Source organism: Podarcis liolepis (genome assembly GCF_965112155.1).
Source record: "Podarcis liolepis genome assembly, chromosome: 10".
NCBI lineage: Eukaryota > Metazoa > Chordata > Lepidosauria > Squamata > Lacertidae > Podarcis > Podarcis liolepis.
The window spans coordinates 52,505,017-52,523,801 of NC_139562.1; the positions used below are offsets into that span (position 1 = coordinate 52,505,017).

Genomic DNA, 18,785 nt, shown 5'->3' on the forward strand with positions numbered 1-18,785 from the left:
AGAAGGACAAAGCAGGAAAGCACACTGTCCTTGCACCTTTTCACACAAACTCAGGGGCAAAACTAGGCTTTCTTTCACCTAGGTCAAAGACTCAGTTTGGCACACACACACCGTGTTCGTTTGCATACAAATGCGTGGGCGCACGTGCCGCTCAACACATTTGTTTTTAAAGGGCATAAAAAGTAGGCAATATATTATTTGAAAACAATATTTTATTTTTTATTGTAATATTTATATTCATTCCTTGCATTTTCTTTCAGTCCCCTTTCTCTTATGTTAGGAAGGCAGGCATGATAATATACACCAAGTCAACCATCCACCCCCAAAGATAAGCAGTAAACAGCGCAGTGTCTTGACAAGTTCCTCTGAAGCGACTTTTATTTCAGAGTACATTTTCTGGAGCGCTATTAGGCTGGAGAGACCAAGTGGTTGTTTCATGTGTGGATGCATATTGTTAAGGAAAGGCAGTTCCCACTTCTCCCCATAGCTACAAGCTCAGCACATCAAGCATTTACCACAGGAAAGGCTCTCCTCAGTGCCAAGGTGGTGGTGGTGGTGGTTGTAACTGTGGGAATTGTTATCTACTAAGCTTGGATCCTAGAACAATAGGCAAGTAGGATCCTAGAATGCAACAACTGATTGGCTTGCAGGAGAAGACCAATCAGGCTCCAGGAAGAAGTCAATCAGCCTATTAGGCTGGTAGGATCCTAGAATGCAACAACTGATTGGCCTGCAGGAAAAGACCAATCAGGCTCCAGGAGGGAAGCAGAATCAGCCAATCAGACGGAACTCATTGTGTAAATAATGTTTATATTTTATTTTTTAGAATGATATTTATTGAAAAAAGAATTTTTTTAAAATTACAAAGAAAAAAGACAAAAACAGAAAAAGAAAAAGAAAAAAGAAAACCATCATTTTCAAATTCTCCGCTTTCATTACCTTCTTTCCATGACCTCCTCCTCCTCCCATCTCTTGTATCTTAATTAATAATTATCGCAGCAAATCCTTTCCATAATTCAGAATATTCTGTCATTACATTACCTTACTCTATTTTCATCTTATCTTATAAAAAACCTTAAAACTTAAGACTTAAATCTTATTTTTACCAACTTCTCATAATCATTACCTTTTTACCTAATTCTTTAAACATTTTTACAAGAGCCAAGTAATTTCATTTCAACATTTTTCCAGCGTTCATCAATTTTATAAAACATTCCTAATGATAGAAAAAAGAAATAAAAACAATCCCATCTTCTTCCAGCGTCCCCTCCCCCCGGTCCCGGGATTGTCAGTCCTTTTTATCCCATTCGTCTGGCACATTAACCTGGTGATCTTATATCTAAGGCCTTCAAATCTCTTCCATGTCCCTTCCACAGCTCTTCTTCATATTTTCCTTTCACTCGTGGGAACTCCAGCTTGGTAGTGTTTTTGACCCTTTTCAACAAATCAGCCCCTTTCCCATAGTCCAGACTAGACTCCATGTGGTATTTTTTCAAATTCCCTCCAAAATTGGAAGCCCCAACAACTCCAAACCTCTGACGGCCCATTGCCAGACTCGGAAAGTCCAAACATCCCTGCATAGGGGGGTCAGTCCAACCCCCCATTTCCAAATCAATCCAAACTTTGTCTCCAAATCTGGTTTTTTCCAAGTTCATTTGTCAAATCCAAAGGCTCATTTTCCTGCTGGGCCAAAAGTCCCTCCATCTCTGGCGCCCAAGATTCTGCAACATCCTCTTCTCTCATCTGCTCTGTCAGGACACACTCCTGTTTAAGTTCCTGGGTGGGCTCCATATAGTTTCCCTAAATAATGTTTATAAAAGCCTGAGGTTGGGGGGGCAATTCAACCACTGTTTTACAAGCTGCAATAAAGAGAATGAAGTCACTTCAGGACTCTGAGAATATTTCAATTTCTTATGGGGCTTCTCCAAGGAATCATCCTGATTTGCTTGCCCAAAGCTTGCCTGGTGGTTGGACAATGTCTGCTCTTTCTCAGGCATTCATTCTGATTTGTTTACAGGGCAGTTATATGACAATGAGCATTCATCCTCACTTCCTTACAGGGTGTTTACATGTCTGCCTGTCAATCATTAGTTCACCCCATGTTTATCAATGCACCTCCCCATCACTTTCCAAACCACAAAAGTCAATTTTGAAAACGCCTTTGTTGCTCTAGGGAAACAGAACGCTTTAATCCTATTTAAGTGTGCAAGCCTTAACTTCTGGTTGTGCACTTGAATGTTTCCTGCAGAATACTGACAGTCTGGAGTCATTTATTTCAATTGAAGAGACATAAAATGTAGCTACATTAAGACATTAAAAATAATAATCCAAGCTTTGTATATTACCCTCCCCTTTCAATCACTCTCTGATGGTTCTTTCTACCCAGAGGCTATGATTACTGCTCAATGAACATAGCTTAACTTGCTTTGCTTTATTATTTTGTAAGTATTTAAATGATCCCAGTGCAGGTGGGCAGCAAGAGATTTGCCGTGGTTAGCTTGGAAATGTACACAGAGTTCTATTACGACACTGGTGGCTTTTTAGGAACTCAGATCTTATTGTCTAGCAAATCACTTTGTATATCTTTTAAGTTCCTGCAGAGTTCCCTAAATTTGTAATGCATGGTGCCACTGCACAAAAACGACATTATCTGCTTCATTCTGGTGCTGCTCCTCTTGCATGCGAGACAGCATCTTTCATTCTCTCTTGTATTCAGCCATTAAATCCAAATGCCCCTCAAATTTGGCTGTCTGCTGGCCTGCTCTTATTAGAAACCAACCCTCCCTGTTATACAACCCCTGAGCCAAGGAGATAAGTGCATCCCAGAGGGGTGCGTGCTCTAGTTATCTCCCGCTTGGACTACTGCAATGCACTCTACGTGGGGCTACCTTTGAAGGTGACACAGAAACTACAACTAATCCAGAATGCGGCAGCTGGACTGGTGACTGGGAGCGGCCACCGAGGCCATATAACACCAGTCCTGAAAGACCCACACTGGCTCCCAGTACATTTCCAAGCACAATTCAATGTGTTGGTGGTGACCTTTAAAGCCCTAAATGGCCTCGGCCCTGTATACCTGAAGGAGTGTCTCCACCCCCATCGTTCAGCCCGGACACTGAGGTCCAGCTCCAAGGGCCTTCTGACGGTTCCCTCACTGCAAGAGGTGAAGCTACAGCGAATCAGACAGAGGGCCTTCTTGGTAGTGGCGCCTGCCCTGTGGAATGCCCTCCCATCAGATGTCAAGGAAATAAACAACTATCTGACTTTTAGAAGACATCTGAAGGCAACCCTGTATCGGGAAAATTTTAATGTCTAATGTTTTACAATTTTTTATGTGCTGTAAGCTGCCCAGAGTGGCTGGGGAAACCCACCCAGATGGGCAGGGTATAAATAATAAAGTTGTTGTTGTTGTTGTTGTTGTTGTTGTTGTTGTTGTTGTTGTTGTTGTTGTTGTTGCTGCTGCTGTTGTTGTTGTTGTTGTTGTTGTTGTTGTTGTTGTTGTTGTTGTTGTTGTTAACTATACAACCTTTAGAAGACATCTGAAGGCAGCCCTATATAGGGAAGTTTTAAAAATGTTTAATGTTTTATTATGTTCTTATATATGTTGGAAGCCTCCCAGAGGCAGATGGGTGGGGAATCATCAACATCATCATCATCAGAGAAATGTTAGAGGGTATGGTTTAGGGAGTACAGCAGGCAGCGGTTGGGTGCTGGAGGAGAGGAGCTGGTGGGTGATGAAGAGGGAAGGGAAGGGAAAGGATGTGTATGGCTGGTGGTCTTTTGAGAAAAAAGTTATGCATAGATGTATCAGTTGTGCTGAACTGCTGAACTCCTTCAGCTCTTTAGAATTTCAGAACTTCAAAGACTTCAGGAGCATCTTCCTTCTAAGAAATCAAGGCAAGCAATGTGGCACAGATACAGAGAGGGAGGACCCCTGGGAAAACATGCACTCGAAGAGTCTCTCTTTCCCTTCAAAAAATGGGTCACCGATTCCCTTGATGTATGTTGACATGATGCAAAATAAATGCAGCTAACCATAATAAAAACGTCGTATCAGCAAGTCTGCCTGATTTTCAGGAAGTGGAAACAAAAGCCTAACTTTTACATTTATAATTTAATGCGGCATCTTCCTATTCCACCACTAAAAGCATGCAGCACCCCAGACACAAACCCCCTGCACCTGTAAATCGATATGAATGGCCATTTTCAGAATTCCAACCCCCCCAAAGCCCTTTCTCAGTTGCTATTAAAATGCAGCACTGCATACATTTACAGCGCAGTCCTATGTATGTCTAGTCAGAAGACAATCAGTCCCCTTGAGTTCAATGAGGTTTACTTCTGGTAAATATGCTTAGGATTGTGCTGCTAAATTCCCTAAGTTGTCTCAAATACTTTGTTAAGACCAATGAAAAGGATGAATAGCATTCCTGGCATTAATGTTGTTGTGTCCGACTCTTCGTGACCCCATGGACCAGAGCACGCCAGGCACTCCTGTCTTCCACTGCCTCCCGCAGTTTGGTCAAACTCATGCTGGTAGCTTCAAGAACATTATCCAACCATCTCGTCCTCTGTCATCCCCTTCTCCTTGTGCCCTCGATCTTTCCCAACATCAGGGTCTTTTCCAGGGAGTCTTCTCTTCTCATGAGGTGGCCAAAGTATTGGAGCCTCAGCTTCAGGATCTGTCCTTCTAGTGAGCACTCAGGGCTGATTTCCTTAAGAATGGATAGGTTTGATCTTCTTGCACTCCATGGGGCTCTCAAGACCAAAATTCAAAACCTGGCATAAATAGCCTGGCATAAATAGAAGCTAGATAACTTGGGTACCTGACAAAATTTCTTTCCAGGCACCCAAGTCATAGAACCATAGAATTGTAGAGTTGGAAAGGACCCTGAGGATTTCCTAGTCTAGTCCAGGCCCCTGCAATGCAGGAATATGAAGTTGTCCCATGCAGGGATTGAACCTGCAACCTTGGTGTTATCAGCACCACGCTCTAGTCAACTGAGCTATCCATTGTTCATCGGTGTGGTGTAGTGATTAGAGTCTTGAACTAGTATCTGGAAGCCAATGTTCAAATCCCCACTCAGACATGAAGCTCACTGGGTGATGTTGGGCCAGTCACAACCTCACAGCCAAACATACCTTACAGGGTTGTGAGGACAACATGGGTAACAGGAAAACCATCTTTCCTTGAAGGAAGGCTAAGATACACATGTGTTGCTGTTGATGGTGATGATGAAGATAATGCTGGATATAGATCTGTTGGGTGATTATGCTTTCTATAGTTAGCTGAGAGTGGCTTCTTGGTGGTGCTCGATTATTGCAGCAACTCAAATAGAGAGTTCAATGGGACTTACTGCCAGGTAAGTGGGTATAGGATCGCAGCCACTAACCTGGGGGAAAGTGCCATTGGACTCAGCGGATCTTACTCCTGAATAGGCAATACTGTATAGAAAGACACAGTGAATGCGGCAATTCTGAGCAGTGCAGGCATGCAAAAAGGTACTTGTTCCATCAGTCTAGCAAACTCCATTTGGCAAAAGGGAGGAAAATCTCCCTTAACTAGTCTTTGGCAACAAGGTAGGAATAGCGAGGGACATGTATATAGCAAAATTGTCTTTGTCAAAAGCATTAACTACCATAAAGTTTTCAGAACTGAGTGTTATGGGTCCTACCAGTAGGTGGAGTGAGGTGCCCTTCTCAGCCAGCAGGTTTTGGGGGGCAGCAGCAAGATGATGGAGGACTGAGCTGTGTTGACCATTCTGCCTACACTAGAGATGTGAAGGTCCATGGGGAAATAAGAAAAAAATGGGGGGGGGGATTTCCACATTTTCCTAAGTTTCTTTTCCCCAGGTTGTTTGTTTGTTTGTTTTTGGAAACGAATAATAAAAAATTAGGAAAAACTCCCCCAATTTTTCTGGGTTTTTTGGGGGGGCGTGGAGCTTCACATCTCTAGCCTCCACAGGATCTTGTAAGGCGGGTAGCCTTCAGGCTTGTTGAATCTACTTTGAGCTCTGGGTAGGGTCTATGCTCTTGCAGTTTACAGAGGAGTGGGGTATATTTTATCAGATGTGCGTCTGATTTCCAAATGAGCACAGAAACAAAAACTACAGGAACACCATCATCTCTGCTTTTATGAGCTGTAATGGCTTTTAAGTCGCTGGCTAAGCATAATATTTGATGGTTTTAATGCTTTACAATGAATTTTGAGAATCAACTGGGAAGACCACTAGCCCAGCTTCTTTGTAATATAAATTAGCTCCAGTAAATAGCTGCAGTTACATTTGATTTAGCCCTTATCAGTGCTAGGGAAGAGGGTGCATGCATTTAAAAGGTAATGGAATGCTCAACTCTAGACATCAACCTGGTGAAATCTAGAGCCAACAGTGCAGAAATTCAGCATCTTACTTTGTTGCATTGCTTCTTAAAATATAAATTGGTTTGGTTGTTTTGCTTTGACTCTAACATCTTTAGAAATGCTTCCATGCCACGGAAAAAATATTGCAGCACATATTTTAAGGGCATGAAGAAGTGCATTTCTGCCAGTAGATGGCAATAAATATACACATCACATATAGCAGCATTTCAGATTCTCAACTGAAACATATCAGGACATCGTCACATGGCAGATAAAATCCATATTTCAATCCATCTAATAAATCAAAAGATCCACACTCATTCCTTGCAGTGAGACATTAATTCTTGAAATCGTAAACATACATAACAGAATCCAGTTACAGATACAAATTAAATAATTTCTAGTACAAAGTCAATGATTAAATGATCTTAGAAGAGTCATTTCCAGTTTTGTACGGGTCAGCATAGCCCCTTCCTTCCCAGATGATGGCACCGAACATGGGTTGAGGGTGGGCATATCCGTTTGGCAAACTTTTAGAATGCAGTAAAAATCGAGAGAACTGTAAAAATGAAACAAAACACCTTCTCACACACCCCCCCCCCGCCCCCCAAATCAGGCAGCGCTGGGCCTGCAGGGCACTTGAGGCATCACATCCTCCGAGTGCCCACCAGCTGGGGGGGGGCGCCTGGGATGGATGCGGCAGCTTGGGCGCCCTGCAGGCCCAGAGCTGCCTGGGGCAATCCATCCCTCCCACACCCCTCTAGCTACTCCACTGAGTGGTACCCCATAACCAAGGGGGGACTGCCTGCTCCAGCTCCCAAGGTATCTCTGGGTGCTCCTGTCTTACCTCTAGCAAGTTTTACTTGGGTTTAGATGGCTTTCACCCAAGGTAGAAAGCATGGCTCCTAAGTCTAGTCAGCAATTGTACTAGTATCAATCCATGTGTATTTTGCCCATGAGGTCAGTGGCAGAGAGAGTTAAGACAGGAAACAGGAGTTCTGAGTGGATGGGATTCTTATTTAGTTGTCAGTATTCTCCTGTTTCGCTGCCAGAAGGTTTTGGAGGTGGGGTGAAGGTGGTGAGTGGGCACAAATTCACCTTGGTCAATGGAGGGAATCCCCTGACTTGATGTTTCATATTTTCCAGAGGCTTCGTATGTATTTAATCACCTGATGGGCTGGGGTTGGATGGGATGGGGCTGGAGGTGTTACTTCAGAGGGCTGGGTGTCTGGCAATATGGAGGGTTGGGGGTGGGCAAGGGTGGCGGGTCAGGTAGGGTGGGACCCCCGCCAGCAATGCTGGGCAGGGGTCTCCAGTGGGTAGGGAGGGAAAGGTGATAAATGGTTGCCCACCTATGTGGATGCGAGCCAAATGGTCCTGCTGACGGCTTGGGGTAATCCACATGGGTGGGAAAGGAAAGGGGTGCCAGCCTCCACCCAAATCGGGCTGATGGCTTCGGCCGGGAGGGGGGCTAGGGGAGGGGGCACCAGCCGAAAAAAGCTTTCAGTGTGTTTTTTAGGCCTTTCCTCAAGGGTTATTTTGTTCCCTCGGGTGCCCCCTTTCTCCACCTTTTTGGCTTCATTTTTGGCCTTGTATTATTTTCTCTTTGGGGGGTTCTTTTTGGGGGGCTAGGTATGCATATCCCTTTTATGGCCTGGTCTCCCCTATCTTCCTTCCCACAGGCAGGCTGGCTTTTTCTGAAACCCTCAGGGATAGGTTCCAGGGTCCTCCTCCATCTCACGCGTTCACCCAAGTCTGGAAGAAAAGAAATGGAGGTACAATCGTTATTTTAAATGCAACTGGTTTGTCCATAATGAAGAGTCTTAATTTATTCCAATGTATTATATCCCTATTTAGAGCTTTCCAAACCACACTATAATTAAACTGATACAACTTGTTCAAATTTTGGGTAATTTGTATCCCCAGATATCTAAAACTTTCCCTGGCTATTGGAATCTTCAACATTGCTATAAAAGTCTGTTGGATAGGTTGGTGTATGAAAAACATTACCTCTGCTTTCTTAAAAGTAACTTGCAATCCTGAGACCCTGGAGAACTGTTCCAATTCTGTACACAGTATTTTGCCTGCTGTGATACAGTCAGAGGTGCATAAATGTATATTCTCTGCAAAGAGGCCTGAATCTTGTTCATTTCTGTTTGCAACCACTCCTGTATGAGAGAGAACATTGATTAGTTTGCTTTTTAATGGTTCTAGAATTAATACAACTACCAGGGCTGACAGAGAGCATTCTTCCTTCGAAACTAAAAGGCCCCAACCTTTCCACATAAGGGAGTTACTCCAACCCCTTGATAATTTAGGTTTTACTTTTTTCCACCTTTTCCAGGTTTCAAAGACCTGTTTTGAGGTAGAGAGGCCAGGACTGGATGGGTCCAAGCCCAGGAGGCTGCACCTGGACTAGCTGGAGGTGAGGTGGTCTATATAACTGATTCATAGGTGTGGCCATTGCAAAGTCCCTGTGCAGTGGCAAGGAGAGATGTCTTTTCCCCAGCTCCTGTTGCTGGAGGTTCTAAACGACTGGATCTTTGAAAAGGGTTGTGGAAGATCCTAATGGTTGGCCTTCTTTTGCTGCCTTGACGTCTTCCTGTTACAGTGGTACCTCAGGTTACATATGCTTCAGGTTACATACGCTTCAGGTTACAGACTCCACTAACCCAGAAATAGTGCTTCATATTAAGAACTTTGCTTCAGGATGAGAACAGAAATCGTGCTCTGGTGACACGGCAGCAGCAGGAGGCCCCATTAGCTAAAGTGGTGCTTCAGGTTAAGAATAGTTTCAGGTTAAGAACGGACCTCTGAAACGAATTAAGTACTTAACCCGAGGTACCACTGTATTCTGTTACGCCCTGATAGCCAGTTGCTTACGATCCCATTGAGAAATAATCTTTCTCCCATCTTCTCCCTCTCTCTTCCGTGGATGAATCGCCCTGTCCTGCTGCTGTTGCAATAACAGATTCTGTCTTTCAAGATGCTCTGTTATTCCCCTTCTTTTCAGGGAAAACATGAGGGTGATACCCCCAAGGGGCCCTCAAATGCACCCTGCTCCATAGTCAGCATCCATAGTGGGAGCCCCTGGAGCTGGAGTCATGTGAACCCGTTTCCTGCTGTCACCACAGTGACCTCCAAGATTCTAACTGTCCAGAGAATGTTATGATGCAGTGATGGGCAGTTGGCCTTAACTGAAGGTGCCAGGATAGAAAAGACATCCATTAGGAGAAGAGTAACTGAGGTTATGGCAAGTTTGAGTCACAACAAGCCCTACGATACACTCCTCCCCTGGTTGGTACCCCCCAAATTTGACTAGGTTAATCTGGATACCTAGTGAAGTCACAGGCACCGGCTAAATCTTACACCTGTTATGCTTACCTGTTTCTATAATTCAGTGAGATAGGGGTTACAACAGAAACAAAGACTATCATTCATCTAAAGAACAATTCCTATTTTAGGCTCTCACATGAGAACAGAATCTAACTCAGGCTTCCTCAACCTCGGCCCTCCAGATGTTTTGAGGCTACAATTCCCATAATCCCTGACTGCTGGCCCTGCTAGCTAGGGATCATGGGAGTTGTAGGCCAAAAACATCTGGAGGGCCGAGGATGAGAAAGCCTGATCTAACCAAAGTGCTTTTGGTTCTGGATCAATATGGATCATTCATGGATATTTACTTATTTATCTACTGCTTTTCCTCCCAAACTGATGTTTTGTGTTGTTGCTGCCTGGAAACTCTTGGTTTGTAAGCTGCTTTGGACAAGTGCAATGTAGATTGACAGTAGTACCAAAAATAAATGTGATTTTGAAGGAGCCTCAGACTTTATTGGCATATCTAGTGAAAGATATATTCAAGACTAAGTCCCACTGAAGGCCATTGAATGGGCCTTAGTCATGTCTTATCTAAGCCCCATGCGGGGTACTGGGACCTTGACTAACTGGGGTAGCTTTTTAAGGGCATCTCCCTTTCTCCTTTTTCTTTTGCTGTCTATCATAGCATCCACTTGTATGTATGTTACCGTCTCTAATGATTTAATCCATTCCCCAGCTATAAACCCTTACCTTCTCAGCTGGCTTCCATGTCTGCTTCATGGGACAATGAAGCGGAACATGTGAACATCACGATGGCACAATTTCCTACCTGCCATGTTGATAGGAATGCTGAAGTAACACAAATAGAGAGTGCTGAGAGAACTCCTCGCACTGCTTACTGATCGAGCGTCCGGTAAGAAGTGGGCAACGGAATAGCGATGATGCAAAGTTGTTTCTTGCTGTTTCTACGGTAACCCTGCAGAATGTGAGGAAGGGGCTAGGAGAATATTAGAATCAGAATCAGATGATGTCAACACGAAAGGTGGAAGAACAGTCCAGGAGTGAGAAAAGGGTGATCAGTTCACCCTTCCTGGTTGAGCACTGATCTTCACAGGCTCCCTACACATTTTTAAACATAGTCACCTGAATTTTCCTTTGGGCTTTGTTTGAATGTAAGACCAATGTATTATTATTTTTTCATTATTAAGCGACCTAACCCCTTCAGATCCAAGGTTCTCGATTGTATGCAGATAACTCACTTGCTACCTTCCATAGAGACAATGTTGGAGAAAGAGCATTGCACTCTGGAGATGGTCAGCTGAGAGGAAGTTGTAGGAAGCAGTCAAACTATACGGTTCCTGCCTTTGTAATCTATCCCAACAAAAAGATAGATAAAGGGGGCATCCAAGCAGTGCCATAGCTGGGTGATCTTGCACCCCTGGCAGAACCGTCCAGATTGCGCCCCCTAGCCACAGACAAATTAGCTCTTCTTTCTGCCTCTCTTCCAACCCCCCCCCCTTCAATTCTTATGAGGCAATAATCAATATTTTTATTTGTAGACATATTTATGGACAATTTTAAAGCCGATTTTGCGGGGGGGGGGTCTGTGCCCCCAGCGGGGGCCTTCCTGGCCACCCCCTAGCTACGGGCCTGTGTTCCTGTAAAACCTAAAGTACTCTACTTGCTGAGGGTACACACCATCAGCTACATTTCAATATGAACTTAGCGAGGGGTCTAGTGACAATCACCCGGCTGTGAGGCCCTTTCCACCTGACCTAGGGGGTGAGGCCCACACTCACCAGCCCTTCTGAAGAGGCTCCTCATGAAGCCAGAGGAACATCACCTGGCTGTGGGGCGTGAAGGCCGCTCCCTACAAGGCCCTTTCCACCTGGCCCAGGGGGCGAGGCCCACACTCACCAGCCCTACTGAAGAGGCTCCTTATGAGGCCAGAGGAACATCGCCCGGCTGTGGGGCGTGAAGGCTGCTCTCTTCAAGGCCCTTTCCACCTGGCCCAGGGGGCGAGGCCCACACTCACCAGCCCTACTGAAGAGGCTCCTTATGAGGCCAGAGGAACATCGCCCGGCTGTGGGGCGTGAAGGCTGCTCTCTTCAAGGCCCTTTCCACCTGGCCTAGGGGGCGAGGCCCACACTCACCAGCCCTACTGAAGAGGCTCCTCAGGAAGCCAGAGGAACATCACCTGGCTGTGGGGCGTGAAGGCCGCTCCCTACAAGGCCCTTTCCACCTGGCCCAGGGGGCGAGGCCCACACTCACTAGCCCTACTGAAGAGGTTCCTCATGAGGCCAGAGGAACATCGCCCGGCTGTGGGGCGTGAAGGCCGCTCCCTACAAGGCCCTTTCCACCTGGCCTAGGGGGCGAGGCCCACACTCACCAGCCCTACTATGATAAATAAGTATTCTGTAGTTGACCTCCTTTGTAATGTTTTATTTTGAAATCTTTAAGATAATATTTTAGTTTTCTGTTATGTTGTTTTGACTGTATGCTCTATATTTAACTTTCTTCAGATTGTTTTATTTGTGTTTTATTTGTTTCATATGCTGTAAACCGCTTTGAAATATTTCTTAAAAATATAATGCAGTATAGAGATTACTTAATTAATAATATCTGGTTTCTGGATATTGTTTAAATGATGGCACAGGTTGCCACTACCTTGCCAAAACTAAACAGGTCTGGGTCTTGTTAGAGCACTGATGGGTGCAGAAACCACAAGTATGTCATCTTGGCTTCCATGGGGGGGAAATTGGGATAGAAATGTAAAAAATGAATAAATAATAATAATAATATGTGTTTGTTTGTTTTCTATTTCCATGCAACAAATGGCACCACACACAGTAGTGGATTCTCAATTTAACTGCATTTTGAAGTTACACTTAAGAAGTTGGCTCGGCTGTTCCTCAGTTTTACCTGAACTTATTTACTAACAGAGAAGTGGTAGCATGACCCAAAGTCATTATCGCTGGTAAGAGTGGAAATTGCCCTGCACATTAATGTTGAAGGGAATAGTGCTTCATACAGCAGTTGAACTCATTATCAAATGCTTAAAGATTTTCCGGAACTAACTCATGAACTGAAAAACCTCCTAACCAGGGGATGAGAACCCAGGAAGCTCTAGAGGGTTTAGGCAGAATCAGAGGTGCTGCCTTGGGCCGAAGATTTGTGGGGCTCAGTGGTACAGCATGCGTGTGACATCATGCACATGATGCGCATTGCGCATCTGTGATGTCACACACTCGTCGTCAAGAGGAGGCCTTGCCCAGTGCCGTGCAGCTTCAATGGCCACGGCTGCTCCTCTCTTGCGCTCAGGAGGAGCCTGCCTTTGATGCTACACCAAGCTCAGATTGGTGATTCGGCCTCCCCTCTCCCCTCAATATGAGGGGAGGAGGGCTGAGGCCCTGGTAAGGAATATTGAGGGGGCTGATGCCACCTCTGTCCCCTAGAGTTAGCATGCCTAGCCAGGGTGGAGCCCAAAGCTGCTGAAGGGTTAAGGATGCAGACCATGCTTCTCCTCATCTTGCAAAAAGGCTAAAAACCATAAGAATCATTTCCTGTACCCATAATGTGATACTGGGTTCAGTGGCCTGGTTTTACATATCACTTTAAACAATAGTTACACTTAACTATTTAAAGGTGAACTCACAGTGTGCTTTTGCAGACATCCAACAACATCTGGAAGGCCACAGTTTCTCCTTCCCTGATCTACACTGATTGCCAGTGACGTGTGGGTTGGGTCCTTCAAAAAGGCCACCACAACCTGCTCTCTGCGTACAGGTTCAAGCTGATTGATGCTATTTTAGAATCGCCATCTCATTAGCTCTACTAAAAGATCAGCTGCCTTTGGCTTTTACTAGGCTACCAGACGGCATCAGAGGGAACAATAATAGGAAGCAGATCCCACTCCCAACAGTTTTTGTTTGTTTGGTTAGTCGGTTCGGTTTGTAAACTTCTCCAGAAGACTTTTTTGGCTGAGGAACAGGATTAAAATGCTTTAAATAAATATCTGCCTCACTGTTTTGGAATGCTGATTGCAGAGCTAACAGCTCCCAGAATGCAATGCTGCTCAGTGTGCGAGCCTCTATTAGAGTTCGGCAGAAATTGCTAATTGCCCACTGTAACTCAGGGTGATTCACTGTGCTCATGCTGCTCAGTCAATTGTACCTTCACCTGCGTACAAAAGCTATTAGAAATATATGTGTATGCAGCAATCTAAATGACTCAGACTAAGGAAGTGCCCTCTGTCTTTAAAAGGAAGGTATCTATTCCCGCATACTGAATATCCTTAATGATGTACTATGATCAAGTCTCCAATTTATAAGGAAAAATCTAGTGTTCAAAAGCCTACTTCTCTGAAAATTTACATTGAATCTCCTGAGTTCAATGGGGCTTCATATTTTTTTTATGCAATTTATGTACTGCTTGATTGTTCAAAAAAAAAAATCAAAGTTATTTTTAAAAATAGAGCAATTAAATCAGTCAAACAGTTAAGTAATGACAGTAGCAAGTAATGATACATAAGAATGCAAATCCTTAGGTTCTGTTCAGAAGTTATGTTTCTTTATGTAGCTGTCTGTACACATATATGAACACTAGACCATGCCAAGGCACAAATAACACTATCATTGTGAAACTGGCTATATGTACTGTAGGGCATTACTAAAGTTAAAAATGTACTGATTTTACAGATTTATTAATTCATCATTTATTCCACAGTGCTTCCAATTGCACTTCATGATTTGTGACCTTAGTGCTTGAACAATAATCTCCTCCCTCAATTACCTACCCAGACGTTGAGATCTTCTTATGAGATTCTTCTTTGAGTTCCCCTGCGGTGGTGAAAGGACCATTTTTCAGTGGTGGTACTCAGTGTTAGAAACTGAAATATGAAAGCTAGGAGCTAAATAGCACCATAAACCTAGGTTATGGGCACCACAATGGAGTGCCTAGGCGCTCCTTTTTATAACAAGAATACAAAGCTGAAAATGAATGGCCTGCAGCTAAAATATTTTGTTCATTTTTCACATGGTCTAGTCCTCATCTGAGGACTGCAAAAAACCCTCAAATCCATACTTCCCCTGCCTGCCACTCTAATATTCTTATGATGGTGCCTTCTCTAGTCTTCAGAGAGTGGCTGGAAGTGGGGTGGCAGAAAAGGGTCCTCCTTTCCTTCTACTGTGCAGTTTTAATCTGAAATCTTAGGCTCAGTACTGTGCCCAGAGTTCAGAAACTGCTTGCATGAATGAAATTCCCTGTCACAAAATGCGCCTAGAACAATGGGAGTTTCGAACACTGGTGGTACCCCAAAAGAGGCCCGCTTTACACCTATATTAAAGGCTTTTTGGCACCTGGTAAATACTTTTTCATTTCCCCAAGCCTTTTAATTCATGTTGTACCTTTTAATTGTAGCTCTACTGATATATTTTTAAAAAATCATATTTGGTGTTTTAATGCTGTGTTGCATATTGCATTTTTATTGCATTTTTAAAACTTTGTTTTTATTTTGCAAGTTGCCTAGGTAACTTTTTGTCATATGGTATCCTATAAATAGCATGCATGTATATAACAGTTTACAAGCCTTGTCTCTTAATATGCACACAGCCAAACATCAAAAAGCCAGTTTTCCAGGTGACCAACGAAAAGAGCTTTGGAATTTGATCTTTACCATAGCTCTGGAGTAGAATGCTGCTGCCAGAAAGTATATTACATAGATTAGTAGAACTACACCTTGCCTAGAAAACCCCTTTCCTGTCCGACTTCCTGCCACTGCTATAATTAAAGCTCTGAGTTAGACCCTACTAGTCACGACAATGGTATTCTAATGTCACACCCTAAAAAACCTAGAGCAAGAGAAAGCTCTGGTGCTGTGTAATACAAGCACACACCCATGGAATTTCTGTGCTGTGCAGTTTTCTGTCTCATCCCATGCCAATATAGCTCATTGTCTTCACTCATCCCGGTCATTGTCCCAGCTTTGACTGAACAAATTCCATTCTTCTAGTTATTTTAACTTTAAAAAGGTAGAAGGAGCAGATGCTCTTCCACACAATTGGTTTTTTTAATTCTTTTTTTTTAATACCTTCACATTTTGTGCAGCTCTGAAAATCTGAACTGAAAGGGCAATGTGAAGCAGAAACCACAGCAAGGCATCTTCTGAGACATCCCAGTTGTTGCTTCAGAGAAAGCTAGTCAGTTTTGGTCACTGTATGCGATCCAAATTGAGGAGCAGAAGGCAGATACTTGTGGCCTTGGCACTGAACCAAACAGAAGCAAATTCAATTGCAATTCAGACTAGCCCTGAATCTGTATGTTTTCTAAAAGGTTAGCTCCAATACCATAGGCCTGAGAAGACATATATATTAAGCTGATGCCTAAAGTAAATAATGTAAGGACAATGTCCTGGTTCCCAGCTGCCATAGAACAGAGACGATGTGAAATTCCTTCCAAAGGTTTCAATATTTAGTATACTGCCATACATACACAGATTAAGGTAATGCTGTTCAGCAAGGGCTGAACTGTACCTTGGTTATAGACAGGACACCCATCTATGCTGAAATATTAGCATCAAACAAGAAAACTGTTCGGTCTCCATCTGAAAGCCAAGCTCCCATTTACAATTTTGATAGACAATTTCCCCGGGAAACATGGATTTCGACAGGATGTTGGTTTTTGGAACTGAATATCTGTAGTATCCAGATTTCATAGGTGGTTGTCATAGTTTGGATCAAGCTCAGATCAATAATTATATAGGATAAAACCTAATGTAAGGAATGTTTAGAGTTGACTTCGAAGGGAGTGACACACAGAGAGAGTTTGTACATGTAATTGTTTCTAAGCTCTTGTCATCATGTTGTGAAATGTATGACCTAAGTAATTATACACAATAGATTAGTCATAATGATCTCAGCTTCTTACCACGTGTATCTATTAATCAGCCTAAACCTATGTAACTAGAGAGATTGTTTATGACATAGAAATAAGAAATATATTCTATTTTTAGCAGCTTCCATGGATACAACTGCTACAAATGGAAAGTGAGGTCATGTGGCAAACCTGCTTTCTGCTGACCATCAGCTGAAGCCTTCAGTGCTATATAGTGTCTGGGCAAATGTGATGTAATATTATTTTATTTAGTACTTGACAATACATTCCATGCATTTTTACTCAGAACTAAGCCCCACTCTGTTCTATGGGATTTACTCCTATCCTATGTAATTGTGCATCGGATTGCACAATTTAAATTGCTTTAAAAGTTGTTAAAAACAAATGAATATATGCTGGCATACGCTTTTGTAAGCTACAGTCTACAAGAGCTGCAAGGGACAGAAATAATAGACTTGGTTGGTTTGTTTTTGTTTAATATCAACCAGCCACAATGAAGGCAACCAGGCAGGGGGCAGGATTTGGTAGAGATAATAGTATTGTATGTGGTTTGGATAAATTGGACAGAAAATTCTCTCCCAGTCTCACAACACTAGAATTTGAGGTTCTTCAAAGGAATTGACTGAGTATTCAGAGGCAGGTTACCCTTAATACTAGTTGTCTGAGGGACAAGGAGGGAGGCTGTCCAGATTCCCAGATCTATGTAAAGGTAAAGGTAAAGGGACCCCTGACTGTTAGGTCCAGTTGCGAACGACTCTGGGGTTGCAGCGCTCATCTCACTTTACTGGCTGAGAGAGCCGGCGTATAGCTTCCGGGTCATGTGGCCAGCATGACTAAGCCGCTTCTGGCGAACCAGAGCAGCCCACGGAAATGCTGTTTACCTTCCTGCCGGAGTGGTACCTATTTATCTACTTGCACTTTGACATGCTTTCAAACTGCTAGGTTGGTAGGAGCAGGGACTGAGCAACGGGAGCTCACCCCGTCACGGGGATTCGAACCACTGACCTTCTGATCGGCAAGCCCCAGGCTCTGTGGTTTAGACCACAGCGCCACCCGCGTCCCCCAGATCTATGTAGGCTGGACTAAATAGACCCTTGCTCTGATTCAGCAGGACTGTTATGTACTTTGGTAGACAGGTGCCTACGAAAAGCTGTGCCAGAATAAAATAATCTATACTAAAAATGTCCCCTACTGTACTCTTCTTGTTGTAGGCATTTTCATTTAAATTTGCACTCCAGTCTGGTAAACAGAAAAGAAAGTAAACTCTATTAAACTCAGTGGGACGTACTGCGCAATCCTAATGCCCACTCATAAGTAATTCAGTGAGGTTTACTCCCAGGTAAGTGGGGATAGGATTACAGTTATTTGTGAATAAACATGTGTAAGGGTATCAATGTCCAAATCCTAATGATCAGAAAAATCAAATATATGTTTAAAGTATGTGTCTTCTGCAGACCCTCCAAGTGTCCCTCTTTTCCAGGGACAGCCCTGGATTTACAGAAGCTGTCCCAGTTTCTGATTTGATCCTGGAATGTCCCGCTATTCCTTAGGACATCCCTATTTTCATAAGTAACTGTACAACCTTTAGAAATCATCTGAAGCATGTAGTGTATAAGAAAGGTGGGTTTTTTTTAAAAAAAAAAAGTTTATTGCTTCATTATATTTTTATGTATGTATGGAAGCTGCCCAGAGTGACTGTATTATTATTATTATTATTATTATTATTGAAAAGGATGTCCTTATTTTCAATGGAGAAATGTTGGAGAGTATGTATGCTGGTAACTATGTACTTACGACCAGTCTACTTAGGGTGTGATTTCTTCAAGTCTTATTTTTTTATTACAAATATTGTGTACATGTGTATTATATTCTGTTTTCCCTCTCTGATTATTTGCAGGGAGTTACTGGGTTGTTCTTGTTTTATTTTGATTATGTATTTTATGGTTTTATATTGTGATTTTATCCTGTGACCTGCGTGCATAGGGCAGTATATAAACTTAACAATAAAACAAAAATAATAATAAATCACTGTCACTGTGTTAAAATATATTTAAAGTGCTATTTAGGCTTTCAAAGTTTCCACGGCTAAGGAGGAGCTGATATCATTTCATACATCCCGACCCTCCGCCCGAGGGCTGTGCAAGCGAATAACCTTCGCCTCAGTTTCTGTCTAGAACAGTGTGCTACCAGGAGGTTATCTGAGGACAACGACGGAGGCAAG

General features: G+C 43.2%; 1 protein-coding gene and 1 long non-coding RNA gene across 3 annotated transcripts in view; one reads left to right on the forward strand and one right to left on the reverse strand.

Annotated features, from left to right (window-relative positions):
• Positions 1-18,785, forward strand: part of LSMEM1 (leucine rich single-pass membrane protein 1) — a 101,664-nt gene that overhangs the window by 43,094 nt on the left and 39,785 nt on the right. The window lies entirely within an intron of this gene.
• LOC310687931 lies at positions 7,516-12,417 on the reverse strand. 2 transcript variants are annotated; one of them, XR_014516647.1, is made up of 4 exons: positions 11,372-11,424; positions 10,503-10,670; positions 8,366-8,523; positions 7,516-8,110 (listed from the first exon to the last, which is right to left on the reverse strand). It is a non-coding gene; the product is annotated as an uncharacterized lncRNA (long non-coding RNA). The 2 variants fall into 2 exon arrangements; XR_014516646.1 differs by having other exon boundaries at positions 10,503-12,417.